The following is a 20963-nucleotide window of genomic DNA, read 5'->3' as shown; positions in this document are numbered from 1 at the left end:
GAGAGTGCCATGAAAGTTACTGCTAAAGGGAAGAAAAAGGTTGGTGAAATGAGTGAGGCAATTGAGAAAGTGGAGATAGACCTGGTCCTTGATGATAATGATGAAGCAGAGGAAGTGAAGGTTGTGAGTCCCAGTGCTAAAAACAGAGAGACTTCTAAGAAGAAGTCTCAAGACAAGTCCATTGCAATAGAGGACTCTGCCTTGTCCAAAAGAACTAGGTTTGCAAGGAAATCAAGAAAAATTCAAATAATGGTAGAAGAAATTGAAGAAGAGGAGACTGATGAGGAAAAAGAAAAATTGGTGAAGTTCCAGAAAAGAAAAGTTATGAAAGGGAAGCTTCTTAGTGATTTAAAAAGAATAAGTGATGGTTCTACTACTGGAGAAATTTAAAACACAAGGTTGGAAGGACATGGTCCTTCATCTAGAAGAAAGGTTGGACAGGGCTGAAATTGTTGAATTCTTGCAAATTGTGAGATTGTAAATGGAAGGGTCAACGATGAAGTGAAAGTAGTGAAGGTGATATTTGATTATAAAGAACTAGGGGGATTATAGCTATACCCGTTGAGAAAGAGGAGATAGACCTGGTATAATGACTACACCAAGTTGAAGTGCACTAGTATATAAAAGCTTCCTATCTCATTGGCCATCATCACCAGGGAATTTACTAATAGGGAGTTAGAGCAAGAACCCAGGGTTATTTATAAGAGTGAAATGAAACCTGCCCACAAAGTGCTATTTGAATTTGTCAACAAAGTGGTTCTGCCCAAGCAGGAAAGAAGGTATATTGCTACCTTTATGGACCTGGTCCTTATGGAATGCCTAGATATTGGCATGCAAATGAACTGGTCAGGGTTCATAATCCAGATCTTTCATAAGGTTGTTTGTGGCACTAAAACTCATGACATTCCCTATGGCTTTATCCTAACTGATGTGTTTGACTATTTCAAGGTCCCCTCAATAAATGGGATGTTAGCATGAGTAAAGACTACTTTGGGCCGATACTTTGACTGACTCTATCTATGAAGTCCAAACTGCTCCCAAAGAACTTGATTCATCAATGAGGGTACCTAAGAACAACAAGGTTAGAGTATTGGAGTAGGAGAGTGGGGCTAAGAATGTTGAGATTGATAATCTGAAGAAAAGACTGGCTGAAGTAGAAGCTTAGAGGGACTCTCTCAAGTCTATGGTTCCAAAGGAGGAACAAAAGAATGAGGGTATTTTTCAAGACATGTTGAACCTGCTTAAGGCCAGGAGCCAAAAACCTGGTCCTTCCTAGTCCTTAACCTTTCCTAGCCCAGTTTGTAACCAGTGACCCAAGTGGGATTCGTTTGTGCTTTGGTTCTCATGGTTCTATGCTTTATTTCTTTTTATGCTTTGTGGAAGAATCTTATCAATAATATTCACTTATTTTGCTCTAATTATTTATTGATATTTCTTAGATGTCTAATATCCTTAGGTTGATAAGAGAATATTGAATCTATGATTGCATTTGAAGTAGCCTCAGTGGCCATGAGTAATATCTACTAAAATTTGGTGACTTAACTTAATTATACAACTTTTCAATGATACAAAAATGGGGAAGATAAGTTGTGATTTTGCTTTGGACTATGATGTAACCTAATGAACCTGGTCCTTGATTATTTGTGACTTTACATGGAAAGTATTTTGACATTGTGTTTGATGTTGAGCTGAGCTGAAACATGTTCCATACTTTTGAAAAGCACAGAGTTTGTCATCATTAAAAAGGTGGAATTTGTTGAGCTGAGTGATTTTGGTTTTGATGATTGACAAAGGAACACATGTATGAACCAGGTCCAGGCACAGTGTACACAGGTTACGGTCAGATTTAAGCAAAAGGCATGCACATGCAAGGGATAAGTATACGTGGTTATTTCTGATATTCCCTGAACGAAAAAGAATGCATAATTGATAAGGAGTTGGACTCCTTACTTGATGAGAACTCTATCCTAGATAAGGAAAGGCATAGAGATTGAAGTTACTAAACCTCTTCCACCGACGAAGAGTAAAGCATTAGGTTTCTAGCTAATCTTAATCCTACTAACTCTATACATATTAGTTGTGTTCTCTTTTACACGTGACACACACACGCTAAAGTTAGGAAAGAATTGACAGCAAAATAGCAAGCATTACCTGTGTGTTTCAAGAGTGCGAACCCGAAGCTACATCAACCAGATAGTCGAACTAGTTCCATGTGTCTGTCTTTTATTCTAGTTCAATTGTAGTAGGAGCTTTTGAATTGTACCTTTTCTCTTTCTTATAATCTAATTGTATTAGGTATTTGAGTTGTATCATTCAAGTTCGAGTTAACTTGAAGTAGTCGCAACTTTCTATGACTGGTTGCTACTAGGGTTAGGTAATCCTTAGTTTTACAAGAGTTTGTAAACATTGTTGTTTTGGCTCAGAGTTGTAGTGAAGTTTTGGGAAAAATCCTACTAGGAAGTAGGTCGTGGTATTTTCACCTTTTGAGCCAGGTGTTTTCCAAATAAAAATACTTGTGTTCTTTACTTTCTACATTATTTATTCCGCAATAAAAAATTAAGGAAGGCATAGAAGAACCAGGTCTTTCTATAATCCATTGCACGCGAAAATTGGACACCGCACAAATCACTCCATGTTGTGTGGTATTGAAGTATAAAACATCAATAACTTAGTAACGGTGGTGCGCTAATAGGAGCTCAAGGTGTACTGAATAATGGCCGCTTAGAACGAGATCCATAAAAACCACGACTGCCCAAAGAACCATGTGTTACCTAAAGCGCTGACTGAATCGACTTGTGAGGATGGCCTCTACCAAATGAACCCTTGCCTCAAGATAAGGCATCACTGAAACCACCAAAATGACTAGGCCTCTTCTCAGATACATCCTCCTTACCGTGACCACGAATCCTCTCGATCTGTCTAGTGACCTCTACAACCCGCTGGAAATAAATATCATCCCTAGTCTCCTTGGCCATATGTAGCCTGATACTAAAATTAAGTCCATCTATGAATCTCCTCACCCTCTCCCTCTCAGTAGTGATTAAGATATGTACACGATGAGATAGGTCTACAAATCTGGTCTCGTACTGGATAACAATCATGCTACCCTGTTGTAGACACTCAAACTGGTTAAGGTACTCCTCTCTCAGAGTAAATTGAATAAACTTCTCCAAAATAACTATGAGAACTGATCCCATGTGAGTGGAGGTAAACTTGTTGGTCTGCCTCAAACATAGTCCTGCTATCATCTATTGGAAAAGACGGTCATCTGAAACACTACGAAGCCGACTCCTATGTTGCGTAATATCTCATGGCAACGGTCAGAATACTCTTATGGGTCCTCAGAATCTATACCACCAAATGAATAGAAAATATCTTGGTGAAGTTATCCAACCTCTTTAGCCCTGCAGAAGACATTATGGGCCTCTCTATGGACTGTGTAGCAATAACGGACTAATCCACTCTAACTTCTAGGACCGCTGGAGTCTAATACATTGGAGCCATCTGCTCCGAAGTCTGTGTAGCGGACGTCTGGGCTCCTCCCCTAGCGTGAGAGATAGTTGGTGCCATAGGAAATAATTTAGCTTGGGCCACACTCTCCGTTAGGCTAACCAGGCGAACTAAAGCGTCCTGAAGTACGGGAGTGGCTATGAACCCCTCTGGGACCTGAGCTGGTCCAATTGTGCAATCTGAATGGGGATTTTCTCCTCCAGCTCAATCTAAGGCTCTGCAATAGGTGATGTTGCGTGTGCTCTAGGCTGAGCTCCACCTCTACCTTGGCCCCTACCCCTGGTAGTGGCTGCAACTCGGGGCTCCGGCTCCTGCCCAACGGTTAATGTTGTGCATATGCTCACCAGCTGCGATAGAACAAGAATAAAATGGTTTAAACATCAGTGATACAATAAAGTTTCACAATAGAGAAAGAAAGAAGTGAAATTTTCCTAAAGCTCTATAGACTCTAGAAGATAAGTATAGATGTCTTTGTACCGATCCTCTAAACTCTACTTATCTCACTCATGACTCGTGAGACCTTGGCAACCTAGGGATCTGATACCAACTTGTCACGATCCAAAATCCCAACTGTGGGGTGTGATGGTTCCTAATATCCATTTGATAGGAAAGCCAACGTTAGCAAATTAATTAACCAGTTTTAACAGTTTAAAAGTAGAACCTTAATAATATGAAACTGAAATAAACTGAATTAGATGTGATAAATACAAACGTAGTACAGTCCAAACATATCCCAGTAATCCAAAGTCACGAGTACATGAACAACTAAAATACTACAAATAAAGCCTGAATGAAATACATTTGTTTGAAATAAAATAAACAATGAAAATCAGGTAGAAGGGGACTTCATGGACTGCGAACGTCGAGCACTACCTCAAGTCTCCTGTAGTAGTCGAATCTGAGCAGTCTCCGCTATGCGCCGCTAGGACCAACATCGGGATCTACAGAAGAAGTGTGGACGTGTAGCAAGAGTACAACCGACCCCATATACTATGCAAGTGCCGATCCTAACCTCGACAAAGTAGTGACAAGGATATAACAAGACACTCACAATAAACCTGTAGGAATAATAATAACATAATGCAAAAATATAGATACAACGGAAAATTCATATAAACGGACTCGAAGGTCAACTACCAGAGGGCCCCAGAATAACATGATCTCAAGTCTCATATAACAATACCGAGAATAAACTCTAACCTCACAAACAACTACAACACACCAACTTTGTTTCGATGCGCAACCCGATCCCAACACTTAACACAATAATTGTTGTGGTATGTAAATTGATCCTAACATTTAAAACAATAATTGTTGCAGCGTGCAACCTAATCCCAATATCATATCATATCATCATCTATTGTAGTGTGTAACCCGATCCGGTACGCAACCCGTTCCCTTTATCAATCATTAACATATCAACTTAACACCACTAGTTACGAAATCTCAACACAAAGAGAAATGAAACAAGCGGAACATTAAGGAACTACCAGTACAAACTGGGAATAGCCAATACCTCGTAATCCCAAACCTTGTCAAGATATTAATACCGGAATAGCTAAATGGCTCACATAAACGAAATAACTTAACAAGGTGCATCAAGGAATATAAGGACATAAAAGCAAGTAAAACATGAGACAACGAAAATATACAATTAATGCAAGTAGGAACATGTAGCAGGTAAGCAGATATTCAGTGCAAAATGAAAAACTTGAAACAAGTAACATTTAAATAACAAATAACAAGCAAGTCATGGATAACAAGTTTTAGAAACTACCCACGAATGAAAAAAATTATATCTTTAATGAATCTGCAAAAAGTCAACAAAAGTCAACCCCGGGCGCGCTTGGTCAAAACACAAAATTCGGACCACAACCCAATTACTCATTCATCCTCGAGTCCAGTTATATGATTCGTTTCGCCCAAAACTCCTAATTTCTACCATGAAGTTCATAGACTAAAAGGTTAATCAATGGGTGATTATGAAAATACATCAAAACTAGTTAAAAATCACTAACCAATGAAGTTGGGATGCAAATATCCTCAAAACCCCCTCTAGGCCGAGATCTATATTTCAAAAATGGTGAAAAGTGACAAAATCCCGACTTTCATCTTTTAAATAGTTGAACGCCAGGTGTTCTTCGTGTTCGCGAAGCATCTTACGCGTTCGCGAAGAGAATTTTCCAATTGGCCTTTGCGTTTACGAAGTCCTACCCGCGTTCGCGAAGGAATCCCCAGCCAAGCCTCGCGACCCGTTGGTCGCGTTCGCGAAGAAGGATTATCCTACCTTCCCCCAGATCTCCCAAAGCATCGCATTCGTAATGGGTGAGTCGCGTTCACAAAGGGTAAGCCCCCCAATGCTTCGCGTTCGCGACCTACCACTCACGTTCGCGAAGAGCAACCTATCCAAGACCAACATTTTTCATTTGCAATCGCGGGAGAAGCTTTGCAATCGCAAAGCTCTGGACACCAGAAGCAAAAACCAATAGTCCTTTAAGTCCAAATATGGTCCGAAGACAATCTAAATCTCACACGAGCCCCTCGGGCTCCATATCGAACATGCACACAAGTGTAATAACATTATACAAACTTGCTCACTACCTTAAATCATCAAAATAATATCAAATAACAAGAATCGATCTATAAAACTCTAGAATTTTCACCTATACTCAAGTTTTCACAATTTCATGTTTAATGCCCCGAAACGCGATTGGGTCACCCCGGACCCCAACCAAACGTGCGTACAAGTCCAAAAATATTATATGAACCTACCTGAATCGTCAAAATACCACCACTCAATGCCTAACTTAGTGGTATATTTGCTTTTTATAAAATCGTTAAAATACCGATACGAGGTTGTTTACAAATGAAGCTAATAAAGATCTCGAAACATGGAAAAAATGCTAAAACTCAAAATGACCTATTGGGTCGTCATATAATGGGTACATGTTGTATGGGTATTAGGGGAATTTTCATATATACCCACTTTTGGGGCCACTATTGAAGTTATACCAGCATTGCATACAAGTTTAAAATGTATACCCGCTCGGATCTGAAGTAGTTCAATTTCTTCAATGCAACTTCAGAAAACAAATATGAAGTTCTTTTATCTTTATAACGCAACTTTAGAAATTAGAATCTAAAGTAGTTCAATATCTTCAATGCAACTTCAGAAACAATATATGAACTTCTTCTATCTTTCAAATGCAACTTCAGAAATTTAAATCTTAAGTGGTTCAATCTATTGAATGCAACTTTAGATTTCCAATTTTATGTTCTGAAACATAAAGTTGTTCTTTGAATTTCAACAACCCAATACACGATTCAATGCCCAATTCTATTCCAAATGAGCTCAAATTTAAAATATAACTTTCAAATATCATGAAGAACTGTAATGGCTCGGCCGATCATTTTGTGTATTTGAGCCCCGTTCCCTTATTTGATATGTTTCGTATATGTGTTTATTATTTTGTGACCTAAGTTGTAAGCGTTCACTGAGGTTTGACTTTTATGTAAACGACCTCAAAATTGTCTTTTGATAGTTCCAATAGGTTTTTGTGGTTATTTTAAACTTAGGCGTATGTCTGGATTTGGATTTGGAGAATCCTAAGTTGATTTGGCTCTATTTCGCGAAAGTTAAAAATTTGAAGGTTTGCAAGATTTATAGGTTTGCCCAGGAGGTTAGTTTGGTGTTATCGGGTTCGATTTGTTGTTACGGGAGTTAAAATAGGTTTGTTATGTCATTCGAAACTTATGTGCAGAAATTTAGATCATTCCGAATTGGTTAAGCGTGTTTCGGCATGAGTTTGGAAGCTGAAAGTTTGATTAGTTCATTAAGCTTGAATTGAAGTGCGATATATTGTCACGACCCCAAAATTCCACCTTAGGAATCGTGATGGCATCTAGCCTCTAAGAATAGGTAAGCCTAGCACATGCTGAGAAATAACATAAATAACCAACTAAGTTATTAACTTAAACTGATAAATGACATAATAAAAGCCAAAATGGAACAACGGTCATACAACCCCAAAATTAATAGTACAGAGTCATAAGCTCTACCGCGAGTAACTAGGAATATTAATTACATCACAGTTTTGTGGAAGTAACAATAGTAAAGTAAAACGTCAGAAGGTGACTCCGAGGCCGGTGAACATAACGGCAGATATACATTGAAGTCTCCATAGCAAATCTAAACAACAACCAGCTAACGACCGGCGCGTTTAGAGGTACTTGGATCTGTACTAATATATGCAGAAGTGTAGTATGAGTACACCACAATGGCACCCCGTAAGTATCAAGACTAATCTCGGTAGAGTAGTGACGAGGTACTAGTGAAGACACTCACTAGACATAGTAAGCCTGAGCAAAGTATTAATATAAAGCTGACAGTGGAAAAAATATCAATATAAAGCTAAACATGAAAAAACATTTAGTATAAAGCTAACAATGGTAAGTAAAGGTAAAAAATGGCAACAAGAGTAAACGTGAAATAAACAACTTAAATACTCAAAACACAATTAAAATACAAGTGAAATACACTAAGGAAAACAACAACAGTTCAAATCATCAAGTCATTCCAACACAGAATTTACTACAAGAACAATTCTGAGGCACAACACCTCATAACCACCAATCACAAGTTTCAAATCACAACTCTCACACACATGGCACCTCGTGCCTACATTATCAATCACCTTCACATGGCAAGACCTCGTGCCACAACATCAATCACACTCGCACTGCCAAGACCACGCATTGTTATGTATATCTTATCCATGCCAATTACAAATAAAATGTTCAAAGTTTATTTAAATATAGTAAAGCATGATATCAATTTAATGTAAGGTAAATTGTCAATGAGATTATTATAAGAATCAAATAAAGTAGAACGTGATAACAATTTAAATAAAGTGAATCATCAAATGAGAAAATGAATTTATTCTAAGAATCGAGTAAGGTAAAGTATGATAACAATTTAAATATAGTAAAGCACCAAATGAGTTAATGAGTTTATTTTAGGAATAAAATAAAGTAAAGTATGATAACAATTTAAATAGTAAAGTATCAAATGAGATAATGAGTTTATTTTAAGAATCGAGTGAGGTAAGGCATGATAACAATTTCGTTATTTAAATCCATTGTGTACCAACAACTCAACAGAATATGAGATACTTACTCCATGCAAGTAAATCCATCTTGATAACCAACTCACCAAGTAACATCGGAGGACCAAATTAGCACATTAAAGCAACGCAACAAATCACTTAAAATGTATGACACACACAAGAAGTCACAGTCGTTCCAAGACAAAAATTACAACAAGAGTCAACCCGAGGTATCACACCTCATAATCACAATACACAAGTTATAAATCACAAATCACAAATCTTCCTTATAACGCCGCGTGAGCCTTACATTTATTCTAAACAAATATTTTTCCCGAAATAGCTTCACGCACTTTAGCCCCCTTAGCTCGCCGCGTGTGCTTCAAATGAAGTAAATCCCCTTACTAGCAACATGCGCATAACTCCGCTTATCTCGCCGCATGCGCATCAATACCACCCTTATATCGCTGCATTCGCATCACCTCAATACAATAATGAACTAGCACCACACGCGCTAATATGCCACAAGATTATCAAAACAACAATACCAATATCACAACTATACATAGCCCATGCCTCAACAACAATGTGTACAAGAATTTCAACAATACCTCAATGAAACGGAAGAATGAACACTACAATGAAAGATAATCCATGTAATAAAAACTTCAATTAAATGCATAAAAATAAAGTCAACAATGAAGGATATAACATGTAATAACAACTTCAAATAAATTCATAAGAAGAAACTCAACAAAGAAAGATAATCCATATATTAACAACTTCAATTAAATGAATATAAGAATAAACTTAACAATGAAAGATATTACATGTAACAACAACTTCACTTATATGCATATAAGTTACCTTAGAATCCATACCGGTTAAATACCACATATAAACCCGTGTACTCGTCATCTCTCGTGCACGGCTTTCACATAATTCAAATAGTGAAATTAGCCCAAATCCTACGGGGTAGTTCCCCCACCTAAGGTTAGGTAAGATACTTACCTCAATTACACCAATTCATCACTCCAACTAACTTTTCCTTAAAAATTTGACTCCGCACGGCTCAAATCTAACCAAAAATGGCTTAATATCATCAAGAAATGCAAGGGAGACTAGTTCCGATAATTAAAGTTAAACTCTTTACATAATTTCCCAAAAGTCAACCATGGGCTCGCCAGGTCAAAACCTGAGTCCAAGAGTAGATCTCGACTACCCATAACTCCACGAGTCTATATATATTTTTTGTTTTCAAATTCGAGTCCAATTCGACTCACAAATCTCAAAATTTCATTTTTCCAAACATAGACAAAATCCCCCAAATATTCTCTTCAAATTCCATAGTTTAGATGTTAAATCTCCTAAATAATCATGTAATATAATTAAAATAGGATCAAAACCACTTACCCAGTAGTTGTATGTGAAAATCCCTCCTCACAATCGCCTTCTACCATGTCTAGGAATTTAAAATGTGATAAATAAAGCTATGTCCCGAAATTCCAACCTTTTGTTCAGTTCCAAAAGTCGCAAATGTGACAAGGGGTTTGCAAATGCGACTCCTCGTAATTGCAATAGGGATCACAAAAGTGAACCCAGTCAGCCCTCATAGATATTGCATTTACGACACAGGGCTTCGCTGTCACGACCCTAAAGTCAAACCTGTCGTGATGGTGCCTATCGATGGAAATGCGGAATGAAAAGCCCCAAACATCGGGGTGTCACTGAGTCACGAGAAACTACTAAAAACTGGTCCGACAATAACAAGACTAACATAGTCGGGGGAAACTCCAAAATAAAGCTAATGGGAAGATAAAGAAGGAGAAAACAGGGTTGCGATCATTGGGCAACTACCTTGCTAACTCCAATGATCAGCTACAGGAATATCAGCAGCCGCTACAGTGACCAAAAATGTATGGATCTGCACACAAGGTGCAGGGAGTAACGTGAGTACACCAACTCAGTAAGCAACAAAAGTAAATAAAGGCTGAGAAGTAGTGACGAGCTAAATGCAAGCACCATTAATATCACAAAAATTTAGTAAACTGCGGCATGCTTTGCAACGAGAGTTTAAGTCAAATCAGCTTGTTTAAATCAAGTTCAAGTAAGTCAATTAGAAATATCTTTCAACAATTCTCAAACAAGGACTCAAAGCAACTATGAACATAGATGATGAAATCATATACTGCCCCTCGAGATAACATCACTCAGTCCTCCCAATCACTCCAACCTCACAATCACCCATGCCTCACAATCACTCATGTCTCACAATCGCTTAGCACTCGACACTTGGCACTCGCACTCAATAGGTACCTGCGCTCACTGGGGGTGTTTAGACTCCGAAGGGGCTCCTACAGCCCAAGCGCTATAATATGTACGGACAACTCACGTGCTACACGGACAACACACGAGCAATAATATCATATCAGAATCCGTACGGATAACTCACGTGCTGAGGTACAATACCTCATAAACAGGCCCTTGGCCTCACTTAGTCATAAACCTCTCCAGTCTCTCGGGCTCTCAGAAATAAAAGAAATCAGCCCAAACAACATAAACATGATGCATCAAATAGATTAACAGTGACTGAGCTACGATGTAAGAATACATGAACATGACTGAGTATGGGATATCAACTAAAGCAGTGAGAGGACAGCAAGAAACAACCTCTAAGGGTCCAAACAATACTGGCACAGAGTCTAGACATGGTATCTATCATGATTTATAGTAAATCTTTCTAAAGCACATAAAGAGCATATAGTTACAACCGGGTGTTCAACTTTACAGTTGCTACGGGATGGACCAAGTCACAATCCCTAATGGTGCACGCCCACACGCCCATCACCTAGCATGTGAGTCACCTCCAAATAGTCACATGACATAAAATTCGGGGTTTCATACCCTCAGGACTAGATTTACAATCATTAATTACCTCAATCCGAGCAAAACTCTATTCCGCAATCCCTTGCCTATCGAATCGGCCTCCGAGCATCCCGAATCTAGCCACAAGCAGTACAATATAATTAATATATGCTAAAGGAATCAATCCCACAAGAAAAATACTAAATTAGACTCAAAACCCGAAATCGACTCAAATCCGACCCCCGAGCCCACGTCTTGAAATCCGACAAAAGTCACAAAACCCGAAAGCCCATTCACGCACGAGTCTAACCATACAAAATTCATCAAATTCCAACGTCATTTGATCCCTCAAATCCTCAATTTACGCTCTCTAAAATCCTAACCCTAACCCCCGAATTTTTCACTTCAAAACTACACTAATTACATGAGAAAATAACGGGAAAACACCATAGCTAGGAGTATTAGAGCTCAAGCAACTTACCTCTGTGAAAACCCTTGAATCCCCTTCAAAAATCACCCCAAAAGCTCTAAAGTCCGACTTGAAAATGGTGGAAATGAGCAAAAATCATGAAATCCCCAATGTATACATTCTTCCCAGCGAAGCCGCACTTATGGTCCCTTCATCGCATTTGCGATACCGCACTTGCGTACCAAGCTCCGCTTTTGGGAAAATCATTTAAAACCCCTAGGACCGCTTCTGCGCCTCTAGACCACATGTGCGGTCATCGCATGTGTGGAAATGCCATTGCACCTGCGGTCCAACAATGCACATGCGCCCCATAATATGCTTATGCGATCATCGCAAGTGCGGGAACTTCATCGCACCTGCGCCTTCTGCCCAGCTCCTCCAATCTCGCATATGTGATCTCCCGCTCACTTCTGCGAGCTCGCACCTACGATGAGACATCCGCAAGTGCGATTATGACAGCTGAGTTCAACTTCAGCAATTCCTCCAATTTCCAAACTTGTTCCGTTAATCACCCGAAATCAACCCTAAGCCCTCGGGACCTCAACCAAACATACCAATATATCCCACAACATCATACGAACTTAGACAAATCATCAAATTACTTAAACAACATCAAAACACAAAATTACATTCAGATTCAAGCCTAAGAACTTCTAAACTTCCAAATTCCACAAACGATGCCGAAACCTACCAAACCACGTCCGAAGGACATCATATTTTGCACACAAGTTACAAATGACACCACAAACCAACTCTGATTTCCGGAAATCCATTCCGACTCCAATATCAAATTTTCCACTGCCGACCAGAATAGCCAAATTTCCAACTTTCGCCAATTTAAGCCTAATTCCACTACGGACCTCCAAATCACATTCCTGACACACACCTAAGTCCAAAGTCACCTAACAGAGCTAGAGAAACTATTAAAATTCAAACCCGAGATCGTTTACACATAAATCAACATCCGGTTGACTTTTCCATCTTAAGCTTCTACTTTAGAGACTAAGTGTCTCAATTCACTCCGAACCCACTCCGGACCCGAATGACACCAGAATAACAGAGACTGAGCTACGATATAAGAATGCATGAACATGACTGAGTATGGGATATCAACTAAAGCAGTGGGAGGACAGCAAGAAACGACCTCTAAGGGTCCGAACAATAATGGCATAAAGCCTAGACATGGTATCTATCATGATTTATAGTAAATCTTTCTAAAGCACATAAAGAGCATATAGCTACAACAGGTTGTTCAACTTTACAGTTGCTACAGGACGGATCAAGTCACAATCCCCAATGGTGCACGCCCACACGCCTGTCACCTAGCATATGCATCACCTCCAAATAGTCACATGACACAAAATTTCGGGGTTTCATACCCTCAGGACTAGATTTACAACTGTTACTTACCTCAATCAGAGAAAATCTCTACTCCGCAATTCCCTTGCCTCTCGAATCAGCCTCCGAGCTTCCCGAATCTAGTCACAAGAAGTACAATACCATTAATATATGCTAAAGGAATCAATCCCACAAGAAAACTACTAAATTAGATTCCAAACTCAAAATCGACTCAAATTCGACCCCCGGGCTCACGTCTTGAAATCTGACAAAAGTCACAAATCTGGAAAGCCCATTCACTCACGAGTCTAACCATATAAAATTCATTAAAATTCGACGTCATTTGGTCCCTCAAATCCTCAATTTGCACTCTCCAAAATCCAAAGCCCTAACCCCCAATTTTTCAATTCAAAACTCCACTAATTAGATGAGAAAACAACGGGAAAACACTATATCTCGGAGTATTAGAGCTCAATCAACTTACCTCTATGAAAACCCTTGAATCCCCTTCAAAAGTCACCCAAAAGCTCCAAAGTCCGACTTGAAAATGGTGGAAATGAGCAAAAATCACGAAGTCCCCAATTTATACATTTCCATTCACCGTATCTGCGGATCAAGCTCTGCTTTTTTGGAAATCACTTAAAACCCCTAGGACCGCTTCGACGCCTCTAGACCGCATCTGCGGTCATCGCAGGTGCGGAAATGCCATCGCACCTGCGGTCCAACAACGCACATGCGCCCCATAATCTGCTTATGCGACCATCGCAGGTGCGGGAACTTCATCGCACCTGCGCCTTCTGCCCAACTCCTCATATCTCGCATCAGTGATATTCTGCTCGCTTCTGCGGTCTCGCACCTGTGATGAGACATCTGCAGGTGCGATTATGACAGCTGAGTTCAACTTCAGCAATTCCTCCAATTTCCAAACTTGTTCCGTTAATCACCCGAAATCAACCCGAGGCCCTCAGGACCTCAACCAAATATACCAACATATCCCACAACATCATACGAACTTAGACAAATCATCAAATCAATAAAACAACATCAAAACACCAAATTACACTCGGATTCAAGCCTAAAAACTTCTAAACTTCCAAATTTCACAAACGATGCCGAAACCTACCAAACCACGTCCGAATGACCTCAAATTTTGCACACACATCAAAAATGACACCACCAACCTACTCCGTTTTCCTGAAATCCATTCCGAACCCGATATCAAATTTTCTACTGCCGACCAAAATAGCCAAATTTCCAACTTTCGCCAGTTCAGGCCTAATTCCACTACGGACCTCCAAATCACATTTCAGACGCACACCTAAGTCCAAAGTAACCTAACGGAGCTATAGGAACTATCAAAATTCAAATCCGAGATCGTTTACACATAAGTCAATATCCGGTTGACTTTTTCAACTTAAGCTTCTACTTTAGAGACTAAGTGTCTCAATTCACTCTGAACCCACTTCGGTCCCGAACCAACTAACCCGGTATAATGCAATATAGCTGAAGGACACAAAAAGAAATAGAAATGGGGGAAACAGGGCTATAACTCTCGAAACGATTAGCCAGGTCGTTACATTCGCAATTGTGATGGCAACTTCTTTGCTAATTCGACCAGACAGACCAATGTTGACGTCGCAAATCCGATAAGGCGATTGAATTTACGACATTTGAACCTCCCCCGCCCTCTTCAAAATTGTAATTGTGGTGCTCATAATTGTGACAACTGCAGCACCAGCACACCAGTAACCTGGAACAAGTTCAATCCAATTCAAAACACGTTTGATACTCACCTGAGCCCTCTAGGATCCACATCAAACATCCACAAAAGTCCCAAAACATCGTACGAACTGATCGCATGATCAAAACACTAAAATAACATCCAGAACATCAAATTGGACATCAAAACATATGAAATTTCACAATGAATTGAAGAATCGCTAGAAACACAACCAAGCGTCTGATTCCTTTCAAACCACCTCGGAGTGACACAAAATTTTGCAGACAAGTTCTAAATAATAAAACAGAAAACGTACCTATTGCAAGTCTCGAAACGAAAATCCAAACCCGATAGCTATAAGGTCAAACCATGGTGAAACTTATGATAATTCTACACCTTCAAATTGCCAACTTTTGCAAAAAATTGCCAAATCAGCCTAGGAACCTCCGAATCTCATTCCGAGAATACGTCTAAGTCCAAAATCACTATTTGGACCTAACGAAACCATCAAAACTCTTATCCTAGCTCAAATAAGCAATAAATCAAACTTGGTCAACTCTTCCAACTTAAAACTTCTAAAATAAGAATCATTCTTCCAAATAAATTATGAACCACTCGAAAACCAAAATTGACCATAAACTCAAGTCATAATATATCATATGAAGCTACTCAAAGTCACAAACCACTTATTGGAATGCTAAAGCTCAAAACAACTGGTCAAGTCATTATATTTATAGTTTTGATATTATTTGGTATGATTTGAGATCTTGAGTTGGTCTATATTTTGGGACTGGTTCGTATGATTGGACAGAGTTCTCGAGGTGGATCGAGTGCATTTTGGATGGGTTTCGGATCAATTGAGATTGAATTGGCAGTTTTGGTCTGGTGTGTATTCACCTGCGCGGTTTATTCCACAGGTGTGAGTGCGCATATGTGGACAGGTGATCACAAAAATTAATTTGGGCCTGGGGTAGTAAGGTCCGCAGATGCAAAGGTTTGTGAACATATGTGAGTCCACATAAGTGGAGTTTTGATCGCAGAAGCGAAGTCTTGGTTAGGCAGGGGAGTCCGTAGAAGCGGTCGTTTGAGTTTAGAAATGCTAGTACAAGTGTGAACAAAATTCTGCAGGAGTAGGTTCTCATAAGAAGAGGTTTGTCCTTAGATAGGAAAGGGAGGAACATAAGTGGATTTCTGCATCTGTGAGGTATTTTTAGCAAATGTAGTGTCGCATAAGCGATATTTGGATCGCAGAAGCGATAGTCGTTGGGCAGATGTCACGACCCAAAATGCGAGCATAGAGGGATTGTGATGGTACCTAATCTATAAGACTAGGTAGTCCTATCACTCAACAATATTAGATCAACAAATCATGATATAATAAAACAGGAATTAATATAAAAGCAAAATATGGAGTTATTACAATTCAAAGGCAATGCTCAAACATCTCCCCAAAACTAGGTAGTACAGAGTCATGAGCTCTAACTGAACATATACGAAATATCCAAATAGATACAATAATGGTCGAAATCAAAATTAGCAGTATCTATATAATGGATGAGATTTCAAGGGACTGCGATAGCATGCAGCTCTACCTTAAATCTTCGGGAACAAGCAATCACTCACTATCGGGGTCCCCTGCTACCAACACTGGATCTGCAAAATAATATGAAGAAGTCTAGTATGAGTACACCATATTTGGTACCCAGTAAGTATCAAAACTAATCTCAATAAAGTAGTGACGAGGTTCAAGTAATGAGATACTCACTATTCAATAACCTGTATAATATATCAATAATTGTCAATAGAATATGAAAGGGAAAACAATATCAACCATCTAGTAGAGCATTTGATAACAACTCAATGTAGAAAAATCCGATTTTTGTCAACAAATCATCTAATAGAAGTGAGACATGTGATAGTATGTCAAATTCAACTAATAACTCATTAAAATACAAGATGGAAACTTGTAAGAAACAAGTATGAAATCAAAATATCAACCTCGTTTCAACACATGAAAAACAACAAGAAAGACATCCCCGAATCATTACATAACATCATCAACAATGCCACCCTTATTTCGCAACCTCTCTTATTTTGCCACATGCGCATATCTCCACCCTTATTTCGCCTCGTGAGCAACCCAAGTAAATGCCACCTTTATTCCCCCCCCCACAAAAATAGACAAGATCGCACGTAAAGACCTCATGTTGACGCCCCCAATCAATCCGCTCAACATGTCCACGTGTTTCACAATTATCACAAGAACAATAATACCAAAACCTCATCGAAGGCATAAGCTCATAGCTTATCAACACATGCACAAGGAAATGAAAATAGTAAAATTGTCTATGGGTGTCTAGCATATAAATCATTGCTACAAATACTACAATTGGAATCATCATATTCATGTAGCCACAAATTGATTAAGCATGTTTCATATAAAGTACATCCTCAAATTAAGGCATATCAATAGCCTAAGGTCTAAACCGGTCACAAGCCACACATAGCACCCGTGTACACGCTCATCAGCTCTTGTACACGCGCTTTTCACATAATACAAATAGCCAATTAAGGCCAAATCCTAAGGTGTATTCCCAAAAAATGTTTCAACAATATCAAACAGTGCTAAAGGAATAAATTCCAAACAATAAAGGCCCAATCTTTATCGAATACCTAAAAAGTCAACCCCGAGCTCGTCCATTCAAAACCCGAGTCGAGGGGTAGATCTCGACTATCCAAAACCCATGATTCCAAATATGTGATTGGTTTTCAAAATCCAGTCCAAATCGACTCTCAAATCTCCTATTTTCATTTTGCCATACATAGTAAAAACTTCCCAAACATTCCTTTTAAATTCTATGATTTTGGTGTAAATATCCATAAGAAATCAAGTTGTATTATCAAAATTAAGTGAAATCACTTACCCAATAGCTATGTGTGAAATTTCCCTTCAAAAACTGCCTTCTACTAAGTCTAGGGCACAAAATATTGTAAAATGAGATAAGTCCAGAAATAAGCAGCTATAAACAAGTTGTAGATGCCGCATTTGTGACCAGAGTTCGTAAATGAGACCAACGGATCTCAAAAGAAAAGACTACCAAGCCCAGCGTATGTCGCGATTGCGACCAAGAACTTCGCAATTGTGATGACCCACTGCTCCCATCAATATCGCAAATGCAATGACCACTTCGTAAAAGCGAAGTCCCAGCTTCCTCCCACTGTCGCAAACATGACCAGTTTCCTCGCAATTGCGAGGTCCCCATAGGAAACATCCCCATCGCAAATGCGATAAAACAAACGCAATTGCAGCCATCGCAAATGTGAGTAGGCCATCGCAAATGCGAGCAGGCCTTCGCAAATGCAAGGTCTGCAGCACTAAAGAACCTGAAGCAAAGATCAAAACACTCCAAAATCATTCTGAAACTCACCCGAGCCCCTCGAGCCCACACCAACTGTCCACACAACTACATAAATATCATACGAACTCGCTCGTATGTTCGAAACATCAAAATAACATATAAAACCACAAATCGAACACCAAAATGCTTCACGCAAGCTATGAAATTCAAGAACTTCAATATTAACAACCAAGAGTCCAATTCCTACCAAACCAACTCGAAATGATACCAAACCTTTCAAACAAGTTTTAAATGAATAAATAGACCTATTCCAAGTCCCGAAACCAAAATCAGAATAGTCACAAATGCAATCCATGGTCCAAATTATGAAATTTCTAAACCTTCAAATTGCCAACTTTCGGCAAAAAGAGCCAAATCATCCTAGGAACCCCTGAATTCAATTCTGGGCACATGTCTGAGTCTAAAATCACCATACGAACTTATTTAAACCATCAAAATAGCATTCTGGGGTCGTTTTCAAAAAAGTCAAACCTTGGCTAGCTCTTCCAACTTAAGTTTCTAAAAATGGAACTAGGTGTTCCAACCCAATCCAAAACTTTCCTGATGTAAAACCAACCATCCATGCAAGTCAAATAATAAAAAATACACATATAGGAAGCTTCAAAAGGGGAAACGGGAATCAAATACACAAACAACCAGCCGGGTCGTTACATTCTCCTCATTTTAAACAAATGTTCGTCCTCAAATGAGTATAGAGGCATACCTGAAGTGCCAAATATATTAGGATATCGGCTCCACATATCATGCTCGGTCTCCCAAGTCGCCTTCTCAAACGGTAGATCTCTCCATTGGACCCTCACCGATGCAATGTTGTTCGACCTCAGCTTTCGGACCTGCCTGTCCAAAATGGCGACCGACTTCTCAACATAAGTCAAATCCTTGTCCAACTACACAAAGATGAAATCTAACACATGTGACAGATCATCATAGTACTTCCAAAGCATGGAAACATGGAAGACCTCAAGCTGGGTCCAAACAATATACCGAAGCTGGGTGGCAAAGCAAGTCTGTGGGCCACTTCGCCAACTCTCTCTAAAACCTTAAAAGGACTAATATACCGAAGGCTCAACTTTCCCTCCTTCCAAAACCTCATCAAACCCTTCATGGGCGAAACTCTGAGTAGAACCCTCTCACCCACTATAAATGCCCCATCACATGCCTTCCTATCAGCATAACTCTTTTTCCTAGATTGCATTGTACAAAGCCGCTCCTGAATCAATTTCACCTTCTCCAAAGCATTATAAACCAAGTCATTGTCTAATAACCTATCCTCCCAAGGCTCAAACCAACCAACCGGATAACGACATCGCCTTCCGTATAAGGCCTCATATGGAGCCATTTGGATGCTCGACTTGTAGTTATTGTTGTAGATGAACTCTGTTAATAGCAAAAGCTGATCCTTATGGCCCCCGAAATCAATGACACAAGCTCGCAACATGTCCTCCATGATTTGAATAGTACGCTCGGACTGTCCATCCGTTTGTGGATGAAATGACAACTCAGCTCAACCTATGTGCCCAACTCATACTGTATGGCTTTCCAAAAATATGATGTAAACTGAGTGCCTCGATCCGAGATAATAGGCAAGGGCACACTATGTAGGCAAACAATCTCTCTAAGGTAAATCTGAGCCAACTGCTCTAAAGTGTAGGTAGTCCTGACTGGAATGAAGTGTTCAAACTTGGTCAGTCCGTCCAAAATAACCTACATAACATCAAATCTCCTTAAGGTCCATGGAAGCCCAACCACAAAATCTATAGTGATACGCTCTCACTTCCATTCCGGAATATCTAGCCTCTGAAGCAAACCACCAGGTTTGATGCTCACAGTTAACCTGTTGACCATGCAACATAATCAACAATGTCTTTCTTCATTCTTCTCCACAGTAATGCAGCTTCAAATCATGGTACATCTTCGCGACACCGGATGAATGGAATACCATGAACTATGGGCCTCCTCAAGAATCAGCTCGTGTAACCCATTCACATTCGGCACACAAATCCGGCCCTGAAGAATCAACACCCTATCATCACCAATAGTCACCTCCTCAGTATCATCGTGCTGCACCGGGTCTCTAAGGACAAGCAAGTGGGGATCATCATATTGACACGCCTTGTTACGCTCAAATAAGGATGAATGTGATACCACAGAAGCAAGAACCCTGCTAGTCTCTGAAATATCCAGCCTCACGAACCTGTTGGACAAAGCCTGAACATCCTAAGCTAATGGTCTCTCCCCAGCTGGAATAAAATCAAGGCTCCCCATACTCTATGCCTTCCTACTCAAGGTGTCGGCCACCATATTGGCCTTCCCGGGATGATAAACAATGGTGATATCATAGTCTTTCGGTAGCTCTAACCATCTCCATTACCTCAAGTTCAAATCCTTTTGCTTGAACAGGTGTTGAAGACTCTGGTGATCCGTATACACTTCACAAGACACTCTGTAACGATAATGCCTCCAAATCTTGAGTGCGTGAACAATGGCTGCTAACTCCAAATCATGCACTTGGTAGTTTTTCTCATTGGACTTCCACT

The sequence above is a fragment of the Nicotiana tomentosiformis genome, chromosome 8, assembly GCF_000390325.3.
Source record: "Nicotiana tomentosiformis chromosome 8, ASM39032v3, whole genome shotgun sequence".
Lineage (NCBI taxonomy): Eukaryota > Viridiplantae > Streptophyta > Magnoliopsida > Solanales > Solanaceae > Nicotiana > Nicotiana tomentosiformis.
This window is presented reverse-complemented; position numbering follows the sequence as displayed.